Source organism: Podarcis liolepis (assembly GCF_965112155.1).
Source record: "Podarcis liolepis genome assembly, chromosome: 13".
Lineage (NCBI taxonomy): Eukaryota > Metazoa > Chordata > Lepidosauria > Squamata > Lacertidae > Podarcis > Podarcis liolepis.
Window position 1 is genome coordinate 33917990 of NC_139573.1, and position 13758 is coordinate 33931747.

General features: G+C 44.0%; 1 protein-coding gene, 2 long non-coding RNA genes and 1 pseudogene across 9 annotated transcripts in view; 2 read left to right on the forward strand and 2 right to left on the reverse strand.

Moving 5' to 3' along the window:
* Positions 1 to 1045: 1045 nt before the first annotated feature.
* Positions 1046 to 2771, forward strand: LOC310690763 (serine/threonine-protein phosphatase 6 catalytic subunit-like; annotated as a pseudogene). The gene has a single exon. The product of its transcript is annotated as a serine/threonine-protein phosphatase 6 catalytic subunit-like (transcript).
* A 12-nt stretch (positions 2772 to 2783) lies between these two features.
* Positions 2784 to 8297, reverse strand: LOC310690844. The gene is made up of 4 exons (XR_014518198.1): positions 8177 to 8297; positions 7383 to 7464; positions 5082 to 5256; positions 2784 to 4505 (listed from the first exon to the last, which is right to left on the reverse strand). It is a non-coding gene; the product is annotated as an uncharacterized lncRNA (long non-coding RNA).
* An 8-nt stretch (positions 8298 to 8305) lies between these two features.
* The window catches only part of NFE2L1 (NFE2 like bZIP transcription factor 1), a 33114-nt gene continuing 27661 nt past the window's right edge, over positions 8306 to 13758 (forward strand). For 2 of the 6 annotated variants that reach the window (XM_083469710.1, XM_083469715.1), the window contains exon 1: positions 8306 to 8779. The gene's annotated coding sequence lies outside the window, so the exon portion shown is untranslated. Of the gene's footprint in view, positions 8780 to 8896; positions 9166 to 9560; positions 9721 to 11849; positions 13227 to 13758 lie in introns of those variants that run through there. The other 4 variants (XM_083469712.1, XM_083469716.1, XM_083469713.1 and 1 more) reach the window with 4 other exon arrangements.
* On the reverse strand, positions 10514 to 11453 carry LOC310690853. The gene is made up of 2 exons (XR_014518212.1): positions 11363 to 11453; positions 10514 to 11137 (listed from the first exon to the last, which is right to left on the reverse strand). It is a non-coding gene; the product is annotated as an uncharacterized lncRNA (long non-coding RNA).

Genomic DNA, 13758 nt, shown 5'->3' on the forward strand with positions numbered 1-13758 from the left:
TTTTTGGGGGGGGGGGTTGTTGAGCTTTTTAAATTTTTGGCCAAAGTTGTTGTTCTAAGAAAAGAAATAAGTTTTGAGCTATTTTTAAGAGAATTCGCCAAAATATACACTTGCAACATGGGTTGCCATACGCCCGGTGTTTTCCACCCGGATGTTGTTTACCAGGGCAGAATCCTGGCTATGTCTGGGAAATTCCGGATGTATGGCAACCCTATAGAGCAAACAGGATATGGGGCAGGCATGGAGCCATTTGTTGCACTCCATTAAGATTCACCCCCCTCCTGAGTTTCATGTTTCTTCTTCTTTTTAAGCAGTGTATTCTGTGCCACTGTAATCCAGTTAGCAGCTTTATTGAGCAGGTCACGCCCATGTTTATGCAGGGACTGTTTTATCCAACACACCTGTTCAGGCAACTGGCTTCCTCTCCCTCTCTCTCTCTTTCTAAAACCCAGCATCAAATTACCCTGATAAATAGATCTCGTGATGCAACAGCTTCCAAATGAATTCTGCAAGCGCTGCATATGGAATGTGGCAAGAGCTGGTCATTCTATCTCCTGCTACCAGGTCATTAATTGGGGGTGCCTGCGTGAGATGACTTATCGCAGGCTAGCTATCATTTAATGTGCTTTTAGTGGCTATTTTAGGATGTCTCTCTCACTCTTCTCTTGATATGTCTTCAGTATTTGTACATACAGAAAAATGAAATCTGGATTGAAGTTCCAGAAGAGCCTTCTCTGGAACTTCAGAGTTCCCAAGGCTTTCTGGTGACTACACTTGCGTCTCCAGAAACAAATTGGGAGGAACAAACAAGTGGGGTGTGTGGCAGCCTTTTGAAACATCACCGCATGTCTGATAAACAGCCTGTTCCAAAACCAAGTGCTGAGTAGCCTCTACACCAGCAGCAATTTTTTGCAGAACAGACTAGGATCTTGGAGACCATGGTTTAAATCTCCACTCAGTTCTTATGTTCACTGAGTGACCCTGGGCCAGTTGCTCTTTTGGGGCAAGGTAGTTGGCAGAGGGAGGGAGGGAGGGAGGGAGGGAGGGAGGGAGGGAGGGAGGGAGGGGGAGAGAGAGAGAGAGAGAGAGAGAGAGAGAGAGAGAGAGAGAGAGAGAGAGAGAGAGTCAACCGCCATCACCACCAGTTTTCAAAACCTTTAGTGGAGCTGACCATCATTAACTGATCTTCACAGAATTGTCCTGGTTAAGTTACAGTGGTACCTTGGTTCTCGAATTTAATCTGTTTGACTCCCAAAATGGTTTAAAAACCAAGGCGTGGCTTCCGATTGGCTGCAAGAGCTTCCTGCACTCAATTGGAAGCCACGGAAGTCACGTCGGGCGTTCGGCTTCTGTAAAACGTTCGCAAACTGGAACACTCAAGCGCTTGTGTGACTACGTCTGTGACCTTCTTCTAGAACAGGGGTGGCCAAATTCCAAGAGACTGTGATCTACTCACAGAATTAAAAACTGGCAGTGATCTACCTCCTTTTTTTAGGGGTTCAGGTCAAAGTTGTTGAGCTTTTTTGAGGGGGGTGGCCTGGCATTTTTACATTGTTTTGCGGTCAGAGAGGAACAGCAACTCACTGAAGGATCACTGGGGTAAATACAGCCTCGGTTTGTAAACTCTGTCTTCCGTTCTCCAACAATGGAGGGCACGGCAAGGGGGCGGGAAGGGGGCCAGTGATCGACCAAAACCTCGCAGGGATCGACTAGTAGATCGTGATTGACCTGTTGGACATCTCTGTTGTGGAAGAATCTAATGTGCAGCCAGTTTCTGCACCAGTTACAGTCTGTGGCAACATACATGGACAGTTTTATGATTTATGTGAATTGTTCAGAACTGGAGGTCAGGTTCCTGACACAAACTATATATATTTATGGGTGACTTTGTAGACAGAGGCTATTATAGCCTTGAGACGTTTGCCTATCTTCTTGCCCTGAAAGCAAAATGGCCTGATTGCATCACACTTTTACGTGGGAATCATGAGAGCAGACAGGTAACTCAAGTGTATGGGTTTTATGACAAATGCCAAACCAAATATGGCAACGCTAATGCCTGGAGATATTACATCAAAGTTTTTGACATGCTCACGGTAGCAGTGTTACTAGATGAGCAAATCTTCTGTATACATGGGGGCTTATCTCCAGACATAAAAACACTGGACCAGAGTCAGACCATTGAGCACAACCAAGAGATCCCACACAAAGGAGCTTTTTGTGACCTTGTTTGGCCTGATCCAGAAGATGTGGGCACCTGGGCCATAAGTCCCCGAGGAGCAGGCTGGCTGTTTGAGGCAAAAGTCACAAATGAGTTTGTCTATATCAACAACTTAAAGCTCATCTGCTGAGCCCACCAGCTGGTGCATGAAGGTTATAAATTCATGTTTGGTGAGAAGTTGGTCACAGCTATCGCTGTGGAAATATTGCCTCAATCATGGCATTTGAAGGTGCAAATACAAGGGAACCAAAGCTCTTCTGTGCAGTTCCAGACTCAGAACGTGTGCTTCCCTCAAGAACAACCACACCGTATTTCCTCTGAGATGTGGCTTTGCCGTCCCATACCCTTTTGTGACGTACCTTTTTAGCACTTTGCTGCTAAAATGCTGCCTCTTGCCTTTTATATTTTTTAATTATCTAAATGTGTTGTATATGGTCAATAGGGATGCATCTTTCAATCTCTTTTTCTCTCTCTCCTCTTATCCCTACCTTACCTGACTTGCCAGCTTTTGAATTGTCTCTGAACACCTACCTAGCTGTTTTGTAATACTTGTGATTTAAGAACTAGTCGGATCTTCTTTCATTCAAGGGGTTGACTTTGGGGAGGTTGTTTTTTTGAATAAGCTGTTTAAAAATTCCAGCAAAGTTGTATTTGGTGTGCATGATGGTACTGTCCAAAGCCCTACTAGTGAGCACATTGCCAAGATGTAAAAAAAAAGTCCTGGTTTATATTTTGTTTTAATTCAGCATAAATACATGGTTTTAATGGCTGCTCCTGATCTCCCGCCACCCGTTGCTTTTATTATCTGTTTTATTTTTAGGATTTAAACCAAAATCAAAACCTTGTACAGGTATTTGGATTTGTACATTGAAATAATGGTTCTGGTTTCTCAGATACCTTGTCTTTTTAATAAAGTCATATTCTGAACTCAAGTCTCTGGGTAAAGCATTCAACCCTACATTGTTGATGTGGGCAAAATAATAATTCAGGATGGCTCCTCAAGGTTTCCAATGCAACCTATTAAATCTGTGAGGAGGTAGAAGCAAAGGGGGCAAGCTGTATCTCAACAAGTTGTCCCATCTGAGTTTCTCCCCATTCCTTCAGTCCCTGCAAGAGAGTTGACTTCAGATGGGGATGTTCACTAATATACCTGTTCACAACTCATCAGATAGAAGCCAGTAACCCTGCACTGGGGACCATGCTCTGGACCTTTCAAGTGCTGCAAGGCTTTGCCCTCTGGTCTACCAGAACTACCCTGTTTAGTTCCCAGAATATGAGCTTCTTGAGAGCTGGCAATCCTACACTTGCTTCCTACTCCACTACGGTGAAGCATGGGAGGGAGTAGGCTAGACCAGAACCTTTCTCCCTGCAGTTACTGGGGGGTTTTTTTTAACTTGCAGGCGGTATATTATCGGGGTGGGTGCATTAAAATTCTGCACCCTTGCAACCTGAGGTAGTATACTGCACTCTAATTATACAACATGCGTTGACCAGGCTGCATTCTCACAGTGCACCTGTTTTCATGTGACTAATATCAGCTTTCATTGGTTCCTGCTTGGCTTTGTTTTGTGAGCCTCTTCATTGCTCATGTACCGTCTCTGACCTGTCAGCCTGCCAAGCATTATCTAACATCTCTGTCCTTTTGAAACACGGAATGGTGTAATCTTAATTACTATTTATCATCGCTCAGATGATTGTGAACTTTGTACCCGTTCTCCTCTGGCCTAGCTCTGGCTGACACACCTTAGTACTGTGAGGCCTTGAAAATCCGCCCCAGAGTTGGCATCTCCACCCTCCACAAGAGAACTGTGAAGCCATTCATGCATGGTAGACAAGCAAGCTGAAATAGAACATCTTTCTGTCCGACTCTCTCTCTCTGGCTTTATGATTCGGACAGATCCTTAGGGAGCATTGTACAAGGCACTTCTCCTTTAATGGTCAAATTCAGGGCTTGATTTGAGAGGGGCTCAGCAGAACTCAAAGAATTATGCTCTTGAGCATGCCAGAATCCTGACTACAAATCCCTACACATTTAGCATTAGGAAAACATGTTACCAGAAAAGAGGGTCTGACTTCCAGACAGGTTAGAGGCTCCTCTCATTTCATAAGCTAAACTTAGCGCAGTTTATACTCCATAAATCAACAAAAATTGCATACTTGCCCATGACTGTTAAGGCTGCAGTCTCTTGCACTCTTATTTGGGAGGAGATTACATTGAGAAAACTTTTATTTACTTATTTTATTTTATTTTTCATCCTGCCTTCATCCAAGTTAAAGCCCCAGGTTTCTGAAAACAATAATTTTATTAAAGATTTTTCAGACTGTAACACAGAATCGGTAGAGTACATATTGTCAAATATCTGAACAACAACAACAACAAAAGAATTATTCACTCATCATTGCATGTCTTCATGTGTCTATTGTAATAAACTGCAGGGAATATTCAGGCCACACCCAAATGCATAGCTCCTCCACAAATTAATCTGGGACAATCTGGCCTGCATTTGCTCGCTATTCCAGTTTTGAGAAGTTAAGAATGATATCCAAACAGCCTCTAAGTGGTCATTTTTAGCATACTTAATCAGCTCCCAATTTATGATAAACATTCAAGTAAGGCCATTTCCTGAACATTATCCAGTCAGCCCTTTACCAGTTTTTGTAAGGATATGTTTGTATTGTTTCAACTACAAAAATAGAATAATAGAAAGATAATATACCTAAAAACAGAGAGTAATCGGCAATATCCCTCATCCAATAGTTCATAGCCATCTTATCCTAACAGGTTTCTCCATCAGGGGTGTCCAGAACAAGTGATATTTTTATAGGATTTTATGCCCAATGTGTTATGTACTGAAGTTCTCACCCTGGGCCAGCAGGGGGATACTGTAGATAGTTTTCACTCAGGTCCACATATGCAAATAAGGGATTGAAAGTGACGTTCAGTGATTGGATAGTTACAGAAAGTGGTTACTGTTGCGTTGTAATGGAGCTCTATATAAGCAGGCTGGCTGAACCCTTCAGTTCAGTTCTGTTCTGGCCTGTGAATAAACAAGAGCTGTTTGAAGAATCGCTGTTTTGTCTGATATGTTCACCCACAAATTAACACAATGCAAAAGCCATTACAAAAACCAATCGCTTGCAAAGTCATATCTTAATGCTTGTGCTTGTTTTGCTAGCTACTTTCATTGCACAACCTATTGGTATGCCATTCCATTATACTTCCTCCTTCCCCAGATTTCCAATTCTTCTCAACCACCAGCTTTACAAATTTTCCAGTGACTAGCTAACTCCAAATGAACAGCTGTGAGCAAAAGAATTATTAGGTCTTGGTGAACTTATATTGGTGTCATCTGGCTGCACTATTGCCAGTAGGGCCAGGTCAGGTGGGATTGATTGCCCTTTAATGTCTGGGATTTTGTAAATATCACTTCCCAAAAACCTTGAACATATACTATCACATATGGCCCATATGCACAGGTTTTGAGTTGTGCAAGGCAAGAGCTCTCCCTCACATTTCCCCCCAAAAGTAGGTTATCTTTCCCGAACTGCGTAACCCCTCACCCCAGCTCATCTGACCTTCAGTATTCATACGTGGGCAGTGATGCCAACTAATATATAGAATGATGAAAGATGAGATAACATACGTAATCTTAAACTTTTATTTTCCTTATTTGAGCGATGCATATCGTACCCCTCAATAAAATTCTTGACAGGTATTTTGGAGTGCTTTGGGACTAGCTCGACAAGTAAAATACACTTTATCTGTACAGTATTGTATATTAATTGCTGCTATTCAGATTGACTATAGTGTTTCTAAACTGTTGTGACATATTTGACATCTAGCTAAATAAGAAAACAAGGGCACTATATTTGAGTTATGCTGGCTGAATGGTCTTAGGAAGTGGCTAAGTGCTGTTAGCGCTGCTTTGCCAGTCCAGATGGAATTACACCTCCAGCATGACACTTAAGCTGATGGAACTCTGCTGGTATGTTGGCAGAGATACTGTGCTGGCAAAGTGACACTGGTAAATAGGACAGGTGCGGTGGGGAAAGGAGAATGGGATGGAATCATGGGTGTGCCCTGAGCAGGGCATAGTTACACCTCTTATCAGGGTTGCAAGAACAAATGATCCCTATATTCTAAACAAAATGCTTGTTTAACCTGGAGGTAGGCTATATGAATTGTGTATTGCTTTGTAATGATTTGTTGGGTCTCTGAACCGTAATAAGGATTGATGAGTTACACCTTCATTTCCAAGACATGCCCATTTGACAGTGGAACATTATGCCAGGTCTGAGGTTGGTGCAAGTAATTTTGCCTCCCATAGAAGCTAGCAGGGAGGAGGGAATTACATAAAAATAATAGCAGCCCTCCCACCTCCTTCCCCACCCACCTCAGAATGATAAGAGCATACAGGAGTCAGCAAACTTTTTCAGCAGGGGGCCAGTCCACTGTCCCTCAGACCTTGTGGGGAGCTGGATTATATTTTTTGGGGGGAATGAACGAATTCCCATGCCCCACAAATAACCCAGAGATGCATTTTAAATAAAAGGACATATTCTACTCATGTAAAAGCATGCTGATTCCTGGACCGTCTGTGGGCCGGATTTAGAAGGCAATTGGGCCGGATCCGGCCCCCGGGCCTTAGTTTGCCTACCTATTGCATAGGATATGCCTTCCACTGGCATATCTGTAGCATGGTGTGAGTAGAGGACTGTTTTGCTTGGGTGCAATCCTATACTCAGCTAGGAGTAAGCCCAGCTGAACTTAATGATACTTCAGAATCGCTATGTATAGGATTGCAGTTTAAAATGTGTCTTTAGTGGTAATTTCATCCTTGGTTGGGTGAACAACAACATTTTAACAGAATTTGCTTGTGCAGAGGGGGGAGGGTGCAGATTATAATAGATTTAAAGCTTAACATGTAAGCATCGTGTGATCCTGTTTTGAGATTCCAAGGTGTTTGAGAGGCTGTTCATGATCAATAAACAAATTTGTGTTTTTGGGTATTGTTTTAATGAAAGATAGGTAAATAATTGTGACATACCTCAAAACCCTAAGTTTCTGATTTAACTATTTGGCTTTTGAAACTTCCAGGTTCTGGAATCCAAAATTGTGACATTTTGAAAATAGGCGTTTTGAAACAGAGTGCAGTATATTTACACAAATTCTCACATTTTGGCTCTAAAGCCTTTCTGTTACTTGATGTCATTTTCAGTTTCATACCATGTCATGTTTGGAATACCTGCAAGTTTAAATTATTGAGTGAATTTAAAGTTTTATTGGGTACAAGGAAACCGTGTACATTGTCAAATGTGTTTCCCAAATCCCTCTATTTTATCCTTCTCTAAACTGTAAATTAGGGACGCGGGTGGCGCTGTGGGTAAAACCTCAGCGCCTAGGACTTGCCGATCGCATGGTCGGCGGTTCAAATCCCCACGGCGGGGTGAGCTCCCGTCGTTCGGTCCCAGCTCCTGCCCACCTAGCAGTTCGAAAGCACCCTTAAGTGCAAGTAGATAAATACTTTATAGCGGGAAGGTAAACGGCGTTTCCGTGTGCTGCTCTGGTCTGGTTCGCCGGAGCAGCTTTGTCACGCTGGCCACGTGACCCGGAAGTGTCTGCGGACAGTGCTGGCTCCCGGCCTCTAGAGTGAGATGAGCGCACAACCCTAGAGTCGGACACGACTGGCCCGTACGGGCAGGGGTACTTTTACCTTTAAACTGTAAATTACAAATCGGAAATTCACAAACTGATTGCTACATAAATTGTATAAATATTTTTGAAGGATTGGAGAAAATATTTTTCATCATTCCTTTTTTAAAATCCAAAAGCTCCTTTCAGATTTGAGTTCAATACTGGCGAAGTGAGAATTTAAAGTTTGGCAGCTGCCATTCGCACAGGTTCCTTCCCCACCCCGGCCTCTGAGGTTTCGTCCTTGGTTGCCCGTAGCAACCCACCTAAAATGTCGCTCCCTCATAAGGTGAGACGCAGGCCGCTATGAATGTACGGAGATTACGTATTGGGGTGGGAGGGGGAAGGGCTAAGGACCCGTTGCGGATGGCAACACCGTCCAAAGACAATGGGAACGACCGTAGTAACTATTCGATCGGCGGTTGGTTGCTACCTCCGTCGCTCAAACCACATAGCGCGGGGAGCCTCGCGAGCGTTTAACGGATTGGCGAATTTGTGATGTCAGTCGGCGCTTAGTCCGGCCGGCCCACTACTATAGCGATTGGGACTTTCCCCTTATCAGAGTCTTCTTTTTTTTTTAATGCCATCCTCAGCTACCGTTTCCCCCCCCCCCGAGCGCGCTCCGATTGGCCGTTATGATGTCACTCGCTGGGAGGTTTGGAGCTGTGAAGTCTGCTTGTCCTCTGATTGGGCAATCGAGCTGTCGCTCGCCCCCGTCTTAGAGGAGGATTGGACGAGGCAGCGCGGCGGGCGGGGAGAAGAGTGGTGGTAGACGGGCGCTGCTGTTCGGGGCTCGGGACCGGCTCCGGGGCAAGGCCCGCCTGAAGGCAGCGGCGGGTGCTGAAACAACGGGGGCTGGGGGAGAGAAGGTATGAAACGAAGTGGGGTGGGGAGGAGGATAGGGCTGTATGAGGGGAAGGGGGTGGAGTTAAACAAAGCAGGGGGGAGACTAAAAGGGGGGGGGGGAGGAAAGCATAAAGCGGAGGTGGGGGGGGACGAGGAGAAACTGAGAGAGCAATGGGGTCCGCGGTAGAGAAGAGGGACCTCTAACTGGGCCGCTGGTGGAGAGCGAATTTAGGGGAGGGGGACTAAAGAAACGGTGGCCTCGAATAGGCCAGGTGGGAGGGAAGCGGGTAGGAGAAACGTGGGCTGGGCGAGCAGCGGCGAGAGCACGAGAAGGCGGCGGGGAAGACCGAGAGGAGCAGAAAGCTGAGGAGAAAGGAGCCGCGTGTGGTGCGCTGGAGGCTGAGGAAGGGTAGGGGGCAAACTGAGGCCAGCCCCTTGCAAGCGGCGGCTGGTGGGCTGAGGGAAGTGTGGGGGAAGGGCCTGGAAGCTGTGGCGTGGGGGGGGGGAGGTTTGAGTAGGTTGTATCGGGGGACTCGAGAGCTAAAGGGCAGCACGTGGGCTAGAGGAGGAAAGGAAAGGGGTTCGTGGGCTTGGGCTGTGTGTGTGTGTGTGGGGAGGGTTAAACGTTAAAAGTTGGCCTGGAGAAGTGAGGGCGGGGGAAACTCCCTTTTCTGGTTTCCCCGGTGTTGTTGGGAAACGAAGCAACCTGAAGCAGGGACTTCGGAAAGGATGGTGCAGGTGGATATGGGAGGGGTTATTCCAAATTTCGGGGGAGGGGGTAGTTCGGGAGCGGAGGGTCAGATTGGACGAAGGATTATTGGAGTGGAGCGCGACTTTCGTTTTAGGTTTGGGTTGTAAACCACATTCGGTACGGTAGGGTAGAGTGGTGGTGTGCAAATTTTAAAAATGGAAAGAGCCTGTGAATTATAAGGGCTGTTTGGTGTCGTTCTGAAGAACAGTACAGGTATGCTTTATTATGCAATAGTGATTTGGGGGAAATATTGCTCTACCTTACAAGGTTGTTGTAAGAACTGCTGTGTAGTGTTTGAAACTCCCATTGTTCTAGGCGCATTTTGCGACGGGGAATTTCATTAGCGTGAGCAGTTTCTGAGCTCTGGGTGCAGTACTGTGCCTAAGATTTTAGATTAAACTGCAGAGTGGGAGGAAAGGAGGATCTTTTTCTGCCTCCCCACTTCCAGCTACTCTCTGAAGACTGGAGAAGAGACCCTCTTAATATTGGGGGGTGGGCAGGAGAAGGACTAGACCGTGTGAAAAGTGAACATAATACTTTAGCTGCAGTTCATTCATTTTCAGCTTTGTATTCTTATTATTATAAAATTGTGCCTAGACATTCCATTGTTGCACCCATAACCTAGGTTCAAAGTACCATTTAGCTTCTAGCTTTCATATCTCAGTTTCTAACATTGCTACTGTGATAAAGTATGTCAGCATTCCCCAATTTGGTCCCCTCCATATGTTTTTGACTGCAGCTCCCATCTTCCCTGATCACTGACCATGTTGTCTGGAACTGATTGATGTGGGCACCCAGAAAGAGCACTGTAGGAAAGCTAAGTAGTATCTATTTACAGGCTTCCCATAGGCACCTGGTTGTCTGCAGTGAGAACAGGATGTGGGACTTGACTGGCCTTTGATCGGATTCAGCTGAGCTCTTGTATTCTTAAATGGATGCATGGTGAAATGTAGAAGGGGCTGTAAGCATCAGTGTACTTCACTATCTATTGAGTATAGTTCTGTTTCTCAGTAGAGTGCTAGGAGCCTGGAGGAAGATGGTAGTGGGTGTGGGATAGTTATGGTCAAGATAACCAAGAGCATAATGAGTAGTTTGGAGACTAGCAGATTATTGAGTGGGGGCAATTAGATAACCTTTGGATAGTATACAATTTTATTTATTTCATAAAATTTATACACTGCTTGATTGCAAACAAACCAACCTCAAACTAGACCCTCTCAAAAAGGATTAATTATGAAAAGTTATTGCTTTCTGATCCCATGTTTGCAATCTTCAGAAAATGAATTGAAACCCCAATTTCAAAGAAGGTCTTTTAGGTTTTGAACACCATGTTTTAACTGTTTTGATTTTGACTGCAGACGAATTCTGGAGGCTGAAGTCTTGTGCATATTTACCTGGGAGAAAGCCCCATTGAATGTAGTGAGACTCATCCTTAAGTAGACATTGATTGGATTGTGCTCTAAATTGTGATTATGGATAATAATAATTCCCCAGCCACTCTGGGTGGCTTCCAACAAAGATTAAAAATACATTAAAATGTCACACATTAAAAACTTCCCTGAACAGGGCTGCCTTCAGATGTCTACTATGTGATCCAGGGGATGCAACTTTTGAGTGGGATATTGGGTAACTGGAACAAGAAAAAAACAAAAAAAAACCTTCCAGTAGCACCTTAAAGACCAACTAAGTTAGTTCTTGGTATGAGCTTTTGTGTGCATGCAGATGTGTATCTGAAGAAGTGTGCATGCACACGAAAGCTCATACCAAGAACTAACTTAGTTGGTCTTTAAGGTGCTACTGGAAGGATTTTTTTTATTTTGACTATGGCAGACCAACACGGCTACCTATCTGTAACTGGAACAAGAAAGTAATACTTTCTAGAAGGAGGAGGTAGCAGGGAAATTAATGGCAAGGAACTGTTTTATGTGTGGCTAAGAGTGTGTGAAGGGACGCGGGTGGCGCTGTGGGTAAAAGCCTCAGCGCCTAGGGCTTGCCGATCGAAAGGTCGGCGGTTCGAATCCCCGCGGCGGGGTGCGCTCCCACTGCTCGGTCCCAGCGCCTGCCAACCTAGCAGTTCGAAAGCACCCCCGGGTGCAAGTAGATAAATAGGTACCGCTTACCAGCGGGAAGGTAAACGGCGTTCCGTGTGCTGCGCTGGCTCGCCAGATGCAGCTTTGTCACGCTGGCCACGTGACCCGGAAGTGTCTCCGGACAGCGCTGGCCCCCGGCCTATAGATGTGAGATGGGCGCACAAACCCCAGAGTCTGTCAAGACTGGCCCGTTCGGGCAGGGGTACCTTTACCTTTACCTTTACCTTTAAGAGTGTGTGAACACCAAGTAGGGTAGATTGATTTAAATCAGGAAGAATAAAAGACAAATTTAAAAGACTGATTTTAAATTGTTTCCCATTGATTCTACAAGTTATTTCTAAAACTATGGTGTAAGACACCAATAAACTATGTTGTTTACACTGTTTAATTCTTTCAACCAGGCTTTCCATCTCTTTGTCATGTTGTATATACATTTTGTATGCTCTCCTTTCTTACCAATACAACAAATGTCTTTAAAATATTCCTGTATGGGGCTTGTCATAATCAGGATGCATGATTGTTAGGAGGTTAACAAGCATTTCTTCTCAGAAGTAAGTCCCATGGAGCTCAGTGAGGCTTACTCCTAGAAAGAGAGTATAGAATTGGAACCTTAGCATGAGAATATTGGAACATGCAGACTAGACAGTTTGTCTTCTCTTCTTCCCAATGTTCTTCTCTGCTTCACCCTGCCTTTCCCCATTTCACCCTCACAAATACAAGCAAAAATAAAATACACATGAATGATATGTCATAGCAAGGCTTCATAGTTTGTAGGCACACTAGAATAGATCTATTTTCTTCAGGTGAAAATGCATGTATATGTTTGGCAGATAGTGTAAATGCTAATATTTGAGAAATTGTCAAATTGGCTTTTTATGTACAGAAGCCTCATTTAACTCAATGTATATGACACTGATTTTGTGGGTAGCTGGAGGACTAACCTGCCTTTATTAAGATTTTTTTAATATTAACCTAATTATTTGCAGTTTAAACAATATTTTTAAATATATATATATATATATATATATATATATAACCTTGCAAGTAGGAAATATTTCAAAAACTTGCAAGTAAGTCTAAATAGAAACACTAGAGGGAATTGTTCTAGTATAATGTGAGGAGAAGATGACATTCTCAGTTGAGAAAAGTGTTTAAAGAGTTGAGGGTTGGGGATGGGGTTGGTTGGGGCTGTGGATTTCATAATGGAATTTAAAATTTTTGAAAGGTCAGAACTGTTAGAGATGTGCATCCTTGTGGGGCTGTATAAATAAGTACAGGCTCTCTGGTGGTCTGAAAAAGGATTTTATGGTAGTGACTGGCCTAGGGGGAATTCTCCAGGCTGTCTCCCATGTTATCTGGATGCATTTTGAGAAGGTTTAAAATGAGACTGAAATGTGAGCCCAGAAAGTCATAGTGACAGAGGTTAGGATTAAAGAGGGGGAAGCATGCCGGAGAACATGTGTTGGGGGATTCTGGCTCTCCTAGATCTTTAAAAACAACAACAACAACAACAACTTTGAAATCACATGTCTCTGATGGAAAGGAAAAGAGAGGGAGACTGAAATGTGATAGTAGGCCAGAACAGAGATTGGGTTAGGATGAGTACACGATTGCACTTAGCAAATCAAGGTATGGATTTTGAAATTTCTTGCCCCCCCCCCCCATTGCTGGTGGTGACAACTGATTGAACAAAGATTAAGAGTGGGTTACAACAAATGTTACAGGTTAAATGAGGCAAAAGTTGTATTGAAATGCTACAGGAAGGCTTGCAAGCTATCATCTTTCTACTTAAGGCTCATATATAATTCTTATTTTTTAAAAAATCAAGGATTCGTTATGGATATGTTATGATGTGCACACACATTTTCTCTCTCCAGCAATTTTGTGATGGGCCTGCTAAGCCTTCCCTATTTTCATGTGGCTTAATTGCAACTGTCAAAAGTGGGTTCTTAATAGTAATTTAATGCTGTACATGCAACCTCATGTCCTTGGGAGTTTGCTAACTAAGAACTTGCATGTGAGTCATGGGTGTAGCCAGGATTTATGTTGGGGGGGCAGGACCTTTGTTTTTTTGGGGGGGCAGAACTGAGCTATCTGCAACTCATATTATTAAGTATATTTATTTATCTGCACCCCCTCCTCCAGCTATGCCCATGGTGTG